Source organism: Ambystoma mexicanum, chromosome 3p, assembly GCF_040938575.1.
Source record: "Ambystoma mexicanum isolate Mex_15411 chromosome 3p, UKY_AmexF1_1, whole genome shotgun sequence".
Lineage (NCBI taxonomy): Eukaryota > Metazoa > Chordata > Amphibia > Caudata > Ambystomatidae > Ambystoma > Ambystoma mexicanum.
The window spans coordinates 384,437,856-384,455,220 of record NC_090925.1 but is presented as its reverse complement, the minus strand read 5'-3'; the positions used below and the strand labels follow the sequence as shown (position 1 = coordinate 384,455,220).

Here is a 17,365-nt window from a genome sequence, read left to right as displayed (position 1 = left end):
GGTGCAGAGACAGATGGGCCCACAGGAGAATCAGATCATAAAGGCAAAACCCCTTGAACTCTGCAAGAATGGGGTCTGTACAAGACTCACAGTTAAGATATTTAGAAGATCAGGAGATTGTAAATAATTTCAAACTGAATGAATAGTCAGTGGATAATTATGGCACAATCTGGGAGGCATCCAAGGTCACTATCAGAGGGAAATATCTAGTCACCCCACACACCCCCACCGGGATCCAATTTACGACACAATCTGACAAACTCAGAACCGTGTATGGCAACTAAAAGGCAAACTGGCTAGAGTGCTACTGTGGGGCAGAACTACAGGAATGGGCCTGTAAGGCCCAAGCACATGAACGAAACAATTACACACAATATGAGATAAAAGATCCATGGAGAAGGTGATCAGGCAGGCCAACTGTTAGCTTGGCTTCTGCTAAGGGAAGAACCGAGGGGTACGATAAACCATAGTATAGCAAAGCGGGGAATGTAGTAACGCTGTAAGAGGGCTTAACTATTATGTTAATTTATACCATTAACAGGGGGACCCCTGGAAGCTGAAGATATGAGGGAGACACTAGGCCAAGCACGTCTGACAACAATGGCTGAAGATACTGCAGAATAAATGGGACCAGTGACAGAAGGGGAAACTAGGACTGCAGTTGACTCTTGGGATAGGGAAAACACCAATAAGTGATGGTTCCCGGTGGAATTTTACACAACATAAGCAGACTTGATTCCTCAATTGAAATCGCTATACAACTACGCCTTCCAGACAGGACTTCTACTCGAGTCCCTGATGGAATAAATAATAGTGGTCCTGTTAAAGCCCAGGAAGGATCTGAGTCGATGTGAAATCATACCACCTGATATCGCGCAAAATAAGAAAATACTAGGCAAGTTGATCACGAACTGATACAGAAACAGACCTTGCACCTGGTCCATCAAGACCAGTGCTGCTTTGTGTGGGGAGAAACACAATCATGAATCTGCAGTGGCTTCTACATATAATAGCATGGATGGTAAACTTGCAGGAGGAACTAGTTGTATACTTGCTAGATCCTAAATTTTGCACGATTGGTCAAAACTCTAGGGAACAAAACTCCCTACTAGAGAAGCGCCAAATCACTCCTGTCCTTCAATCCATGTTTACCACAGGAACAGAACGCCGTGCAATGGTTCCATGTTATTTTTGAGACAGGAATTCTACCAGAGTACTTTACACTGCCTGAATTCTGGCAAACAATACTAGACATTTTGCTTAATTTTTAGGGGTTGTGTGGGTCCACTGCAAACCCCCATGTTCCCTACACTAATCCCCTATGCCAGGCCCCTCCCCACCCGTTTAACACAAAGCCACACCACATAAGTCAATGAGTTTATTGGCAGAATTCTGACAAAGTACTTCAGCAGATTTCCTGTTGAATAAAAATGCCTGGATATCCATGCAATATCGTGAAAATACATTCCACTAAAAGATGGCAACAACTCACCCCAACTATATGTGAAGGCAAAATGGGACAGGGACATAAGGTAGGCAATAGATGTGAAGCTGTGGTCCAAGATTTGCTCACAAATTAAAAAGGTCTCCAGAAATGCAGAGTTTAAATTGATCCAATGCAACATCCTGCAACGCGTCTACATAACGCCTAGGAAGCTAAATATGATGAGGATAACACACACAGACACACACGTCAGGGGTGCAGCGAGTAAGCAGTCTGGTTTTGGCACATGCTTTGTCAGCAAAAGGATGCTTTTGGCATGCAGCGACCTGTAAACGGGTAAATTGGAATGTATTCCGAAGAGGCATTCCAATTATTGGGGGTGCATCCAGGTGGGAAAGAGAGAAGACATACGAATGAGATAGCCATGCAGTGTCTCGCGAACTATAAGAGATTTGGCTATCTTCTGGAAGTGCCCCAAGGTACCCTTAATAAGCTAACGGTTACAGGAATGACGTGGGCAGCAACAGAGAAGGCAGTAATAAACAAACAAAGGGCAAGCGAGGAACCAGAGACTTTGCAAGTCCATGAGGAGGTTGCCCCATTCCATTGCCAACATCCCCACAAGATCTACCTCCTTAAAGCAACGCTTCTGGACATGGTAAACAAACTGCACACCAGACATAGTAAAGGGGAGCCTCCATGATCAAAAACTTATCTTTTTAGCTGGTAGGCCTACACGTTCAAGAAACTGGGCTGAGAGGAGGGGGTGGAGGGTGGTTTCTAATGGGATCGGTTGTTAAAACGTCCTTTTTTGGGAATACTAAAGAACAAACGTTAGGGAAAAAACGCGACAAATATATTTTCACACTTGAATTGTGAGAGTTGGTCCAAATAAAATCTTAATGACAAACAGGTCTTTAGTAAGATTGAAGAAAATGTGTAGAATAGGTCATTTGACCCAGTCAAACATTACACAATTCCACCCAATAGTCATTGCTGGAAATTCACCTCCACTTCTGAGCCCCATCAGCGAGGCACTGTGGTGTGCAAATTAGCCGATCTGCAAATGCAATTCTCCAGGAAATTGCCTTGGTCTTAAAGGGCAGTGCTACATCGCTCCACCAACCAAAGACTTGACATTTTGCAAGGCTGTCAGGGCAACTACCTGGCTTCACCCTTATGAGGGACTAGCAAAAAAGTACCATTTCTCCGAACACGTTCTGCAGACAGACATAACTCATCAAGTCTTAATCATGATCATCTAGGTTGCTGTTACAATTCGTTTATCGCTTGATTTGCTTTGCACCCCGAAGTAAACTACACTGAGGAGTGCGTGTGGCTGGCTGGCGGACATACCCCAGAGGAGATGTTGGTGGAAGGCAAGAGTTGATGCGCTGCTGCATAGTGGGACCTTCTGTGCTCTCTCCCAACCAGTCGCCTCAACCTGGTGTGGTAAGTTCGTTGCGGTGCAAATTATCTCGGAAACCGTGCATCCTAGGGCCTTAAAACGTGGTGATGTCAGACAGGGGCCTCTAGTTTTGTTTCACATGTCAAGACCGGTCCTTCTACAACCACATTGATGTTTTTGCGATTTCAGTCAACCTTCTCGTGTGAAGGTGCTAAAATCCAGGGGGGTGCGGTAAGAGGGGTTGTGACACCAAATGTCATGTAGCCAGTAATGTCTGGAGGGTCCCAACAGGTAATTGTGCAAAATATGGTGCAGACCTACAAATTATGACTTATTAATATACAGAACTGGAGGTTAACTTTCAGCGATGGCTACAAGGTGGTGTTGTGGAATGTGTGACTTGGCTCAAACAGACTATTCTACTTTCACATTTCTGGTGAATGTTTATTCAAGTCTTTTTAACCCCACCATAACATGTATAGGATTACAGGAGTTTCCAGTGCTCACATTAGTTTGAGTCGTGTGAGATGTCAAGGTGGACAATCTGGAGGCCCGAAATGCCTAAGGGAGTTTGATGTGCTGTAAAGGCACCCGCTAACTCCCAGTTACAGGATTTGCGAGAAGTGCTTCGCTCACTGTAGCAAGGAATTTACAGAATGAGCTCACATCTGGAATTTGGGTGCATTAGAGCGACAGAACAGCAAGAGCTTTTTCGGATAAAGATTAACATTTCTTTCGGCAAAGTTGTTGTGCTTCCTTTGTAGGCCCCACCATTGTTTCACTGCGTGGTTTTTCGTTCCACAAATCTTAGAGCTCTTTTTTCCATTAGTTTTCCCTTTTAATCTTCCTACACACCATTTCCCACATTAACCCTTAGTCTTACCACTTTCCCCTCCTAAATTTCCTTTCTTTGTGTAAGGATTTGAGGAAACCTGGGATGAAAGGAAGCAAATGCTCTTTTTTTTGCCGACCATTTAGTGGATGGTGAAGGGAAGACTAAGCTTTGTCCATTTTTCGGCTGTTGTGGAGGGGAACAAGACTGGCATAGGAGTCCCTGAGGTTTTGAAAGGGTCAGCGTGGTACCATTCAGGTGGAGTGGATGCCAAAGTGAAAGCTGCTTTACATTTCACAATCGTGATTCACCAGATTAAAAAAAAATAAGCTTGTAAGGTCCTTTGAAGAACGGACATCTGATAAATTGGTTTTAACCTTTACAAAAGTGTCCCTTCAATCTACAGACCATGCAGACTCGGTATACAATTGTGACGAAGATAAATTGAGAATTACAAAAAATCCAGTTTAAAAAAAATCATTGAAATGGAGAAGAAAAAAAAAATGGTTAAACTGAGGTAGTGGACACCCATCACTAGTAACATACAGGTGATAATCTTTGTCAATGGCACGAACACACTAGATATTTCATAGCCAGCCAGAAGAGTATTTTATTGAACAATGAAGTTACATAGACGTTATTTGAAGTACAACCAGCAAGTAAACTACATTTTCGTTTTATAGAGCCATGAATGCATCATTCTTCAACTTGATAGAAAAGTACAGGTTCAAGCAGCATCCTTCAAACTCTAAAACGGAAGGAAAAGAAAAAACAAGGTAGTCAATATTTCTAATGATCAACATATTACAAGAATTTTGTGCATCAGCAAACTAGCCACCTTCGTGTCTAAACTTAGAAAAACACTTTCTAATCAAGAATGGAACCCAAAACATTACCAAATATATAAAATTCAATTAAAAAGGCAGTGAACGTTTGACAGAGCATTACAGAACAAGACAATGCAACAGAGCTCGTTTATGTTGTGTATGACTTTCACTGAATCCGCCCAATTCTTTTTCCAGATACCATACACTTTCTGTGATGTCATGATAGGGGATTGTGGAGTTCATATTCAATTGCCCTGGCATTACGAGGGGGTGGTTGGGCAGAATCTTTACGGCCTACTCAGCTCATCCCCACCCCTACAAGACGAGGGAAACTGACAAAGCTCAGCAGTAGCGTGGACGAACCAATCCCACAACACCCATGACATGGTAGCCTGGATTCTGAGAATTTGTGAAAGCTGTGGCTCGTCCTGCATGGTCCACGGCTGCTCCATCTTGGACGGCGTGGAAGCACAAACTCACGTACAGCCAGACAACAGGCTCCAGCATTTTCTGGATGTGGTGTCATGCAGGTGGGATGCTGACGGCGAGGGAGGAGGTGGGGAAGCCAGGCAGCCCTACAGAATAACAGTTTACCAGCCACATTAATCCGTCCACACACCCAATTATTTTTAAACGTGTAAATACAAGAAAATTAAGTTAGTGGGAATAAGCTAGAAAAGTGCAAGAGAGCAGTGATGTGCTGATGACAGCCTCAGCCCGGTGGGTCCGTCGGCTGGGCTTGGGGTGTTACGGTCGGTAGTTGTTGTGTGCTGTTGTGCAAGTCTATGTGGGGTTTGTTTTGTTGTTGCAGTGAAGTGAAGTTAGTGCGGATTGCTGCGTTTTAGGCTTGTGGTTGCGTTTGGTTAGAGTTTGAGAAGTGTATGCAGAGGGATGAAATTGTTAGTGGATTGGTTAGTTGGCAATGCTGTCCTTGCAGTTTTGTCTATGTCTGATGTTTGCTATCATTCACTATTCCATCGTTGCTAATTTTCAATATTCTGTCTAGATGTGAGGCAGGCTAGTGATCACGATTCCAATCAAGTGTTGCACTTACCATCATTCACAGTTTCATCCAAGTGTGGCGCATGCTAACATTCACATCTCTAGCTAGATGCGATGCAGGCTAACGTTAAGAATTCCATCTAAGTGCGGTACATGCTAATCATAATCCTGTTTAGATGTGACGCAAGCTAAAGTTAAGAATTCCATCTAAGTGTGGCACATGCTAACATTGTTAATCCTGTCTAAAGATGACGCAGGCTAATCTTAACATTTCTGTATAGGTGTGGCACTAGTTAACATTGGCTAGTGTGTTAGTGCGTAATGCAATGCAACATTTACAGTCAGGCCAAGAATGGAATTAGGCTTGTGGTCACAAATCTCTATGAATGCATGGCTTAATTCTATGGCAGTCTACGTTATGGAGAGGTGAGGTAGAGTGGCAAGGGCTTTCTGGAGTAGAGTAATTGCTCTACACCCCACCCATGCCACACTTAGTTTTGTTGCTGTCTGTTGGCTTCCTTTGCGGACACCTATAGACACTCCTTGGAGCCGCTGCTGTAGGAGCCGCCCTTTGCCTCGGGCCATTAGCCAGGGGGCTGCCGGGCAAGATGTGAGTAACATGTTTAGTTTGGACTATTAGATGGCGACTGAGCTGTGTACAAGCCAAAACTCACCTTATAGAACAAATCAGGAGAAATGGCATACGAGTAGGCGTTTGGTTATTTGCCACCTATTGCCATGCTAATCTCTATGGCCATTCGCTGCCCCTCTCTGCCCAAAACACCTCATGGGAACTTTGATCTCACTTCAAGCCTTACAGTACCTGCCAGTGTTTTTTCAAAGCATTCCGAGTTAATGACTTGGAGCTGTAACCTGTGCAATCAAAATGTCTCAACTAGGTCTGCCTTTAGCCACTCCATTTAGAAGCACTATGCATGTCCTTCACTGCAGGCCTGTTTAAAGGGTTTAGTAGCATTGGCAAAGCCAACAGTTTTAGCTTGTATGCAACGAAAATGCATTTGCCGGGGACTACATTTTGCACCATCTACTATGATGGGCAGCAATTTTTCCGCCGTCATAAGTTTTTTGTTCCTCGTGGGCATGGGAGGGGCAAGTGGGGACTGAGCCGTGGCCGAGTTCGTAGCTACTGTGAATAGTAATAGATGGTGGTCAGTCCAGATCTGGGGTACAGTTTCTGTGATGGTTACTCCACAGTTATGTTCCGCTATCCAGTCTAGGATGCAGCCTTTGTCATGAGTGGGAAGGTTAACTTTCTGGGAGAAACCCAGTTCTTCAAGGATCAGAGTTGTAGCTGTGGACTGGATATCCTTAGCATCATTATAGCCTAAGTTGAAGTACCCTAGCACTATTGTTTGGGAGGTGCTTTTTAGGTTGTTGGATATGGTTGTAGATAGATCCTCAGCGAAGGTTCCAGTAGGACCTGGAGGTCTATAGATAAGGATGAGGTTCAGTGTTTGGGAGTTAGCGGTGGCAATTTTGACCGCAAGGCATTCGCAAGATTTCGAAATAGGGGTTGTGGTAATTCTCATGTCAAGACTAAGCTTGGCTATGATAGCTAGGCCCCCACCTCGAGAGGTGTGTCCGTCTGCTCGTAAGATGGTATAATTGTCTGGAACTGCTAATGATAGGGCAGGGCCTGCTGCATCATGAAGCCACGATTCTGAGATAGCCAGGAAATCGAGGTTGTCTGCGAGAATGTCATCTGAAATCTCTGTTGCATGTGCTACTAGCGACCTAGCGTTAATGAGCGCACCTTTGAGATGATGTTTGTGACTTTCAGGTTTGGGGTTCGTGGTACTGAGACTAGCAGTGGTGATAGATTTGGAACAGTTTTGTGTGAGTTTTTTGGGATTGCTATCTTTCCTGGTATATTCTATAATTGGCTTCGACAGTAGGTGTTTTTTTTTGTGGAGATTGAGTTGTTCAATTTTCTTAGCTGGTAGTTCGTGCAATTTAGGTAGGCGTGCGCGAAGTTTAAGGTTTCTGTCTGCGGTACTACAAGGCCTTTGTAAGATAGTATCTTCCTGATATTGGTTCACTATAGGTCCTATGATTTGTTGTGATATCGGCGTGGTGTGGTATGGGAGGTGGGTAGGGAGTGGCCTGGTGCTGTGGGACAGTATGCTAACTTTAGTAGCTAGGCTAAGTGATAATGCTACTAATATGATGGAGGAGGTGATGAGGCGAGGTAGCTTAGCTATCCTAAGGTTGGCAGCAATAGTTTGTTTCACTAGATTTAGGGAGTACATGCTAACTGGTTAAAAGTGAGCAGCCTGGATGCGACAAACAAGCCAGGTGCGGTTTGGAATTCAGGTACATGTAAGAATGCTTAGTGCCGTCAAGCTAGGAGCGTCTGACTGGCTAGGTACAAAATTGAGATGTTTCAGTGTATTTTAAGATGGCTAGGTATAGGCGGGCTAACTGAGGCTAACAGTCATTGACAAGTTTTAAGGTGGCAGGATGTAGATAGACTAGGTGGCATTTCACAATATACAGCAGTCTGAGTGCCCCTAGAATCAAATAAGCAGAATACAGCGCAGCTAGATTCAAATATCAGGCACATCAGGGAGTGCAGTGCAAAATACAGCGCAGCTAGATTCAAATATCAGGCATATTAGCTAAAGCAAAGAGCAGTATACATCAGGCTGAGGGGTGTGCAAAGTTAGGTTGTTAATGCAAATAGGCAAGGCAGTGTAAAGTTCAGCCAAGGAGTGTACCACAGTGAACCGCTAAGGCATGGCGAATCATAAACAAGACAGAACAACCTAGGATAAGGTGCAACATAAATCAGATGTAGTCTATTTAGCGACCATAAGGCACAACCTGAATCAAAAGTGGTCCGTTAGCGACCAGAAGGCACAGCATAGATCAAATGTGGTCCATTATCGACCGTAGGCCAGCATATGGTGCAGCGGGGTAGCATCTAAGTTCAGAGTGATGCATCAACTGATGAGCAGTTATGCGACACATGGTAGGTACATTAGGATAAATATGTAATGCAGTGGGGCCACAACTAGGTACAGAGTCGTACCTAGAACTACAAAACTGCGGTGACTTGTAGAGGGCCGGCTACCTTAAGGCAGTGGGAGGAGAGGTGACTACTCCAGTAGTGAGAGGCCGGTGCAGAGCTAGTACAGAACCGTATGGGCAAAGTCTTCATAGATTACGATCAGGGTTCCGAGCAGGGGGCAGGTTGGCCGGCTGGCGATAGGCTACTTACTAGGTCAGGGCGGCTAATGAGGGTGCTGCTCGTAGCCTGTGAGGACCCAGATCAATGGAAGTTGGATTTGGCCATAGCGGGCGGCCATCTTGGGGAGGCAGCCCAGTATACAACAAGGGGGGGGGGTGCGCTGGTTTCTGGCGGGATGCTGCCGTGAAATGGCACTTTCATGCAGATTGCAGCAGAAATCGGGGGTCAGGGTTAAAAAGGAGGAGGCACAGTTGGCGCGTAATTTCGGCTGGAATGCGCAGAATATGAACTAGCAAGCCCAGGGGGCCTACCTTGATATGTGCGGGAAGCTCCTGCTTCACTCTGCGACGTCACACTGCTCCTGCAGTGGAGGCGAGGCTCCTGTTCCTCCGTTGTCTTAGAGTGTTATGGCGACCCGGCGCCCAAGCGGCGAACAACGGCAAACAAGGCCTTTTACTCCTGGCCTTCTGCGACTGGCCGGCTTCCTTCCGCCTGCCGGCGGATGTGTCCTGGGTAGGTAGGTTGCTCAGCAACTGCTTGGAGCCTCGATCTGAGGCCGCATTGCGCCGGCCATTTTGGGACCAGGCACGGCTCGGAGAACAGCTGATCGTCGGGTACGGCGAATGTGGGAGGCAGCTTAGATTACACACTATGAATCGATTAGCAAGCAGTGTCTGGAGAAGGTGGTGGGTTGTGAGAAGCAGCAAATAGATGTTTAAGCACTGCCTGTCCCACCTGTGAATCTGCTTTAGAATGTGCGTCAATGCAGTAATGCTGTATGTATGGAACTCCATGTAGCTGATTTGCAAATGGCGTGCAGCGGGACATTTACAATAAAGGCCAAAAAAGCTCCTGCACCCCTAGTAGTGAGCTTTTGGTGTGAAAGGCAAGAGTTATATTTGAACGGGAGTAGCAGAGCTGTATGCATTTCACTATAAATCTGGAGATAGCGGTTTTTGAAACTGGATCACCTTCTCTGCCAGGTGCTATGGAGACAGTTGGTCTGTTTTTCTTAGCGATTTTGTCTTGTTTACATGGTAAAGAACCAACCTGCTTACATGTGTATGGGGGTTCTCAGCAGAATTTGTAGGATTTTTAAAGAAAGCGGGTAATTCAATGGATTGTTTAACATGGACGTGGATATGAACTTGGTACCAACAAAGAGAGGGTTGTGCACTGAAAGCTTGTAGCTCACTGACACTTCTTATGGTGGTGATGGCCATCAGAAAAGCTGTTTTGTATGTTCAGTGTTTAAGGCTGGATTTGTGCATAGGCTCAAAAGGGAGGACCTAGGAGCTTTGCTAGTACCACATGGAGATCCCCACCCTGGAGGCCGATTGGAAATGAGGAGTCGGGGCGCGGTGGGCGGGTTGGGATTGGGTGGGGGTCATGGTGGGCAAAATAAAGTTTCTTTACTCCCTCAAGGAAAGCCTCAACAGGGACTTTCCACCAGGATACCTTGTTTTGTGAAGTGATGTACCTGAATGGAGCATTGGCACCATATTACAAATCTTTTCCATTTATTAAAGTAACAGTGTAACCCTCGCAGCTTTTTTTTTTTTTACCAACACCACCAAAAGACCTAAACGCCACAAAAAGTTTGAACTTTTGGTAGTTAGAACTTCGTGGTGTGTGTTTTAGGTCTTTTGGTGAGGTCAGTAATTATGGGTTAGGTAATTTCGTCCTAACCCCTTAGCGAGTCTGCTAGAGAATTGAGTTACCCTGGAATGTGTTGAGATAATAATAGGAACACGCTTGAGTACCCATTTCCAAATTTGGAGAGCGTGTTCCTCCCTGCTCGTTTATGTAAAACAGGACAGTGGTGCTGTCTGAACTTTCACCGTTTGACCTGTTAGATGCACCTGAACGGCTTGTAGGGCCTTGAGAACTGCTAGCAGCTCCAAAAGATTGATGCGATTTTGGGCTGTGATCTGTGTCCACAGCCCATGCACTGTGTGATATAGGATATATGGCATTTATAACTAGTCTATACACAAGTGTGTGGTGAAGGCAATGGGCTCCCCATCCAGAGAGTGAGGCGTCTGTTGCAACCATCGCTTGCACTGGAGGATTGTGAAAGGGTTTTCCCCCTTTAACAGATTTTCCTTTGTCCACCAGCATAGTGATTGAACTAGGCTTAGCGAAACAACTACTAGATCATCCCACTGACCGCTTGCCTGACACTACGGTTATGCAAACCACTCTTTCATTGGGCGCAAGAGGAACCATTCCTGATTAACCAGGTAAATGCATGAAGCCATCATCCTGAGCAAGCACATTGCTTTGCGTATGGTTATTTGGCAACCAGCCAACTACTGAGGTATTTGCAGCAGCATGGTTTTTACTCCCTCATTTGAGGGGAAGACTAGCCCCTCTTCCGTCTTTATGATAGAAAATAGGAACTGTTGCTTTTGCAACGAGCTGCGATTTTCTCGTTGATCGAGAAACCCAATTGGAACAGAAGATGCATTGTCCTTTGGGTATTTGCCAGCTGTCCAGATAAGGGTTCACAATCCTCTGTGTAGGTTTGCTGCCCATACCTTGATGAATACACTTGGAACTGAGGCTATGTTGAAGGGTAGTACCCTCAACTGTTCGTATTGGTTTGCTATTTTGAAGCGCAGGAATTTTCTGTGCGCTGAAAACATTTGAATATGAAAGTTTGCCTTCCCACGTTTGCCATGTAGTGCCCGTGTTTTAGAGTGGGATTACTTCTTGTAGTGTAGTCATGCAAAAGTTCTGAGGCTTGATATTGCAGGGCGCAGCTCTAGGACTAGGCGCACTGTAAGGTCTTGGGACAAGGAAGTACATTGAATAGATACCTTCGATTACCTGGTTTGCCGGGACGATGTCTATGGCATCCTTTAGTAGCAGTGCTTTGTCCTCTTCCAGCAGCATGCGCGTTTCCTCCCGCAACGTTTGTCATGGTTGGGTGGTGTCTGTAAGAGTTCTATGCAATAGCCTCCTGCCACGGTGGAAAGTACCCACTTGTCTGACGTGATGCCCTCCCATGCGTGGGTAAAATGAGAAATCCAACCTCCTACTGGAGAGGCGTGGGAGGGTACCTGGAGCAGTTTGTCCTTGCTTTGATAGAGTGGAGCCTGGAGAAAGATCTGCCTCTACTTCTCAACCTTCTGTGGCCCCTTTGAAAATTCTGTTGGGTGGATTGCCCCTGTGAGGACCCCCGCCCTCGCAATTGGAGGACCGCTGGGGATTTAACAGTGTGTATTAAATGCACTCCTCTCGTTTGTAAGCTGACCCAGGTAGTGGAGGGGGCCATACTCTTAGTACTTTTTAGTGTGTCCTCGACCGCTTTCCCAAATGGAGCGTTCGGCTCAATTGCCAGATTTAAAAAGGGTGGCTTGGGTTTCCAGCTTGAAACCTGATTGACCTAGCCAGGCATGGCGTTTAATGAGGGTACCCTGAGCTATTATTCCGGCCTACATTATATGCTGTGTCCAGATTATTTTTTAGGATGCAGCTTGCCACCTGTTCACCTTCAGCTACCGTTTTTAAAAGCTGTGTTTTTAGGGGCTCTGGGGCAGAGTCTTTGTTGTGAGATCTCGTCCCACTTGTGGCAATTACAACAAGCCGGAAGCATAGTGTTGTTGGCTATCCTTACTTGGTAAGCAGCAGAGGAATCTACTTTACTGCCCATCGAGTACATCTTTTTGCTCTCCTTGTCAGGTGCCGCTTCAGTAGAAGCTAAATGTGTGCCCACTCTTCCTTGTGGGGACCACCACAAGAGAATCGGGCTTTAGCCGGCCCCTGATGTATAAAAGAGTCTGGTCTAAACATCTTCTCAATGCGAGGGTTGACTGCCCTGGTCAGGTTTGGGGGTAACCAAAGAAGGCAGACTACGCCACTGGATAGATTGAAGCAGTAGAATGAACTGTTCTGCAGATCTTATACCTGAGGATCCGGAGTATCAATTTAAAAATGCAGCTTTTAAAAGGTGGTCATATTACAGCTGGTCATCAACCTGTGGCTCAATCACCTGTTGGTCTATAGGGTTTCAAGCTTGAATGATGTATTCATCATCATCATAATAATAATATTGGTCTGTATCCTCTAGGCCCCCTTGGTCTGCTATTGAACCAGGGTTATGCAAAACGGAGTGTCAAAAATAGTATGCCCCGTCAGACATGTTTTGATGGGTGGAGGCACTAGGCTGGGTCACGTCTAGGTGGGGTCTTTTGGCTTCTGGCTGCTTATTAGCCGTTTCGCCTTAGAGGGGTGTGGGGGGCCCCGGGATATGGTAAATTGATCAGGAAGTTTACCAAAAATGTTAAGCTAGACATTCTCATTACCCCATCAAACTGTTCAGGGGTCGACTGAGCGGAGCTTAGTAAGACTGTGGGGACAGGGGCTGGGAAAGGCACTGGTGTAGGTGAATGTTTGTGGTGCATTGCCCCAGAGAGGACGTCACTAGGGGCACTGTTCTTTATCCCTTGTGACCGATGATTTAGGAGATAGGGGGGGGCGAAGATAGTTTCTATAGGTCTTTGCTTTGAGGAGTGTTAAGACGTTTATGAGTTCACTCATTTTTTAGTTCTTTAGGAAGGCCTGTACACGATGACTTGCCCGATTTGCTCACAGTGTCAGAAACTGGCTTCAGCATCTGTTTAAGGGGCCTGTTGTGTGGTTTATTGGTTGAAGACATGGTCGACTGTCGGCCATGGGGTTTGGGATGTGGACGGGGGGCATGCAGCGAGTGCCTGAGCCGCCGGGGGTTGTCTCCGTAGCAGAACTGCCAGCCTGCCTGTTGGAGTTGGGGGCTAGCACGCGGGAATCAGTCAGGTCCTGATCGCCCTCGGCATCACTTAGAACGCCGATACTGCCATCGCTGGAGGCTCCCTCAACGTCCATGGCGGCCTCTGCCTGCCTGGCGTGGTGGGCCCAGCGTTTAGTCTTTCGATCCTTTAGTGTCTTGGGTCCAAACTGTTTGCAGGGCTTGCACTGTTTTTTGGAATGGACCCTAGGAAGGCAGAGACTACACACCCTGTGTGAATCTTTCCAGGGAAATCCAATGGCGTTTTCTCCATAGTAGGCAAAGATGGCAGCTCGGCAACCTAAAAGGAAGAATACGAAAATAGGCTACAGCCATCGCCGGAGATCTTGCGGTGTACGGCCGTCGAAAGGATAGGAAGAAAGTCTAAAATTTGAACTTCGTATAAGTAATGGCAAAGAAACTCTGCAACTTGCGTCCGACTATGATGGCGGGAAAACAAATCGAGGGACCTCGACGCGTGAAGGACCATGGGTACAGGAGACATCACATTAGGGATAGTATTACCGGCGCACCCAGTCAACATCCCATTGAGTTTTGAAAACAAAAAACGTAATACTTCTGCAGCTACCACTAGATGTCGGCTATGCATAGCATGTGATCTAAGATACACAAGATATATATATATATATCATGCCTGCCTTCCCCACCCCCTAGGATGCTTTTCCATGAGGGGGGCACAGGCAGTCGTACAACAAACAGGGGTTCAGGAGGGGATAGGGAAAACATACAACATAAAATTGCAGCTGGAACACATCAACCATCGGGTGCATTTCACCTCAGGATTTGGAGTGCCATTGAATCACTTTTAGCCACTGCTTCTAGTGGCATGCTTATGGGAAGTGTGGCTGTAGATGTCACTTATGCTTGCTGTAAGGGCGCTTGCTGTAAGGGATCAGGACCTGTTGTGTGGTATAAACCAACTTAAGTCACATTTGATGCCAATCGTTCACAATAAATAGACAAGGTATTTGCCCTGTTGAAACGTATAAGAAATCAGCAATAGCTTGAAATGAAGTGTCTCATGTACTTGCTGTAGTGACGGAGTATATTTTGCCTAACGCAAAAAGTAAAGTCGCAAAAATCAGAAGGAAACCAACACAAAATAAGGGAAAGCATATGCATGCAACCTGGTGAGCGAGGATGAAGAGTAGAACGCATACCTGAAAGGCCGAGTAATTGGAGAATTGGGTAATGTACATAGAGACAAGTCAAGAGGTCTTAAGAGGTGGTAAGAAATGGCTGAATAGAGGACTGCCTTACCAAAGGCCAAATCCTGCTCATGGATGGAGTCCAAGGAATAGTGTCTCACAAAAGTATGTACGGAGGCCCATGTGGCTGCTTTGCAAATATTGCGAATAGGAACGCCCCTCTGTAGAGCAGTAGAGGCAGCCACACCCCTAGTAAAGTGACCCCGTAAACCTACTGGAGGGTCCTTTACCGCCAAACGGTAACACTAAAAAATCGTCAAAATGATCCATCTACACAAGGTCTGTTTGGAAACAGCCTGGCCCAAGCGCCTTCCAGCATAACCAACAAAGAGCTGATCGTCAACTCTGACCCGGGACATCCGTGAGATAGAAACTCAAAGCTCTTCTAGGATCCAACCTATGGAGCCTCTCCTCTTCCTTACCAGGATGTGGAGGAGGATAAACCGCCGGAAGAATCACCTTCTGGCTCAAATGGAATTCCGACACAACCTTCCGAAGAAAAGAAAGCCGCACCCGCAGGACAACCCTCTCCCTATGGAACACAGTAAAGGGTGGCTTGGCCAAAAGTGCCTGCAACTCACTCTGCGTGCGGAAGTAACCGCAACTAAAAACAGTTTTAAAGGACAACATTCGCAACAGACAAGAATGTAAGGGCTCATGTAAGGGCTCAATTGGAGCTCCCAATAGGAACTTCAAAACCAAATTCAAATCCCATCCCGGCACCTGGAAAGGCGACGGTGGAAACACATTGGTTAGCCCTTTTAGAAACAGAGAAATCAAAAAGGGATCTTAAAATAAGAACATTCCTCAGACAAGCGCTTAAATATGGACAGCGCTGCCAGGTAACCCTTAAATCCTTAAATGGTATCCACTTACAGGCTCTTGTGGCCTAAAGAAAGCAAAAAAGACAAAACCAAAGAATGGAACATTGGAAAGGATCCACATTCTGTACCCTGCACTAGACACAACTTTCTCCAACGGCAACGGTACAGGGATTTCGTTGCGGGCCTTCTGGCCGAAAGCAACACCTAGATCACGTCTTCGGGGAGGTCCCAATCCTTATACCTCAACCTTTCAGATAACAAGCATGAAGGCTGAGAGACTCGACCTCTGGATGGAGGACCCGACCCCCCTATCGTGAGAGCAGATTGTCTCAGTAGGGAAGACAGCGTGGAGGGCAGATGGACATGTCTAGAAGGTCCGGGTACCATGCTCTCCTGGGCCATGCCAGAGCAAGGAGGATCATTTGGGAACCGAACCTCCGCAACACTTGCAGAATGACGGGGACTGGAGGAAACACGTACAGCAGTGGGAAGGACCACTCCACTACGAACGCGTCCCCCAAGGCTCCTCTTGGAGGAAATTCCCACGAGCAGAATCTCTCGTACTTTGGTTGACACTGGTGGCGAAGAGATCCACTTGTGGGGTTCCCCAAAGGGCGAAGATCTCCAAAAGAACTTCCTGAGCCAGCTCCCCCTCGTGAGAGACCGTGCTCTGCCTGCTCAGGGTGTCCGCCGCCGCGTTTTCGTCTCCGGCCAGATGAACTGAGATCGAAATTTCCTGCTGGATTGCCCAGAACCAGAGCTGCATCGCCTCCCTGCACAACGGGAGTGACCCTGCCCCCCCCCCCTCTTTTTGTTGAGATAGTGCATGGCCACTGTATTGTCCATCATAATCAGGACATTCTTCCCCCGCACAGATGGCAGAAAAGCCTTCAGGGCTAGCCTGACAGCCCTCAGCTCTAACAGATTGATGTGGAGTCTGGACTCGGAGACCAACGTCCGCTGGCTGTCAACTCATTGGCATGAGCTCCCCAACCTGAGAGGGATGTGTCCGTCACGATCGTCACCTCCGGCCATGGCTGCCAAAATGGTGCTCCCTTCATCCGATTGCCTTCGTCTGCCCACCACAGAAGATCCTGGCCGACCGAGGTCAGAATCTGAACGGGATCCGACATCCTGCCAGATAACTGCGACCACTGCACCTTGAGAACCCACTGCAGAGATCTCATGCGCAGTCTGGCCTCTGGCACCAGGAAAATGCAGGATGCCATGAGGCTAAGCAACCTCAAGAATTTGAACGCCGGGAGACTGGGCACGTTGAAAACTTGGTCACTATCTGCAGAATGTGATGAGCCCTCACCTGGGGAGGCGAACACTGCCCCAGGGATGTGTCGAGCACTGCGCCGATGTACTGGAGCCGCTGGGTAGGTGTCAAATGGGACTTCTTTAAATTGAGGGAGAAGCCCAGCTTGTGAAGGGAGTGGCAGGTGATGGAGAGATGATCCAGGGCTTGCTCAGGAGAGCGCGCCCTGATCAACCAATCGTAGGGGTAGACGTGAATCCCTTTTCCTGAGATACGCTGCCACCACCATCAGCTTGGTGAAGACCCTTGGGGCGGAGGTGAATCCGAACAGCAGGACTCAAAACTGAAAATGCGAGTCGCCAACTGCGAACCTCCGGTACTTCCTGTGCTTCAGCACATCAAAGTAAGCATCCTTGTGGTCCAGAGACACCAACCAACCCTGAAGTTGAAGGGCCTGGAGGACTTGAGAAAGAGTTACCATCTTGAACTTGTCCTTCCTGAGGAGCTTTTTCAACCAACACAAGTCCATGATGGGTATCAATGCCCAGTCTTTTTT

General features: G+C 46.8%; 1 long non-coding RNA gene across 1 annotated transcript in view; it reads right to left on the bottom strand.

The window, feature by feature from the left end:
- Positions 1-4,269: 4,269 nt before the first annotated feature.
- Positions 4,270-17,365, bottom strand: part of LOC138580477 (uncharacterized) — a 47,183-nt gene continuing 34,087 nt past the window's right edge. The window contains exon 3 of the long non-coding RNA XR_011304272.1: positions 4,270-4,432. This is a non-coding gene — a long non-coding RNA (uncharacterized lncRNA). The remainder of the gene's footprint in view (positions 4,433-17,365) is intronic.